Below are 332 nucleotides of genomic sequence, written 5' to 3'. Positions count from 1 at the left end.
AAGTGAACAAGATCAAGGAAAAAGACGAAGATGAAGCAAGAAGAAGGAGCCGAAGTGAATGAGGGTTCTTCAGCTGTTCTCTCTCTTGTATATCTATAACATCTCCAGCGCACCACATTCATAAATTGGTAGACGTGATAAGCTCACTTCGGTTCCCTTCTAGAGAGCTAAGAAGATTGTCGGAACACTTCGTCTTGGAGGGGCACCGAAGAAAGGTGCTTTTCTTTCATCTTCTCGCGGGGCTCCTCTTTGAAGCTTCTTCTCCTCGTATTCGGGTGATCCATTCTGACGCGCCACAAAGCGTTCAAACCCTCTTCTTCTTGTATTGCTCT

At 45.8% G+C, this 332-nt stretch overlaps 1 protein-coding gene across 1 annotated transcript in view; it reads left to right on the top strand.

The window, feature by feature from the left end:
* The window catches only part of CSUI_010601 (nad(+) adp), a gene marked incomplete at its 5' end in the record, with an annotated part of 14,226 nt that overhangs the window by 1,044 nt on the left and 12,850 nt on the right, over window positions 1–332 (top strand). The window lies entirely within an intron of this gene.

This window comes from Cystoisospora suis (assembly GCF_002600585.1).
Source record: "Cystoisospora suis strain Wien I chromosome Unknown contig_7845, whole genome shotgun sequence".
Classification (NCBI taxonomy): Eukaryota; Apicomplexa; class Conoidasida; order Eucoccidiorida; family Sarcocystidae; genus Cystoisospora; species Cystoisospora suis.
This window is presented reverse-complemented; position numbering and strand designations above follow the sequence as displayed.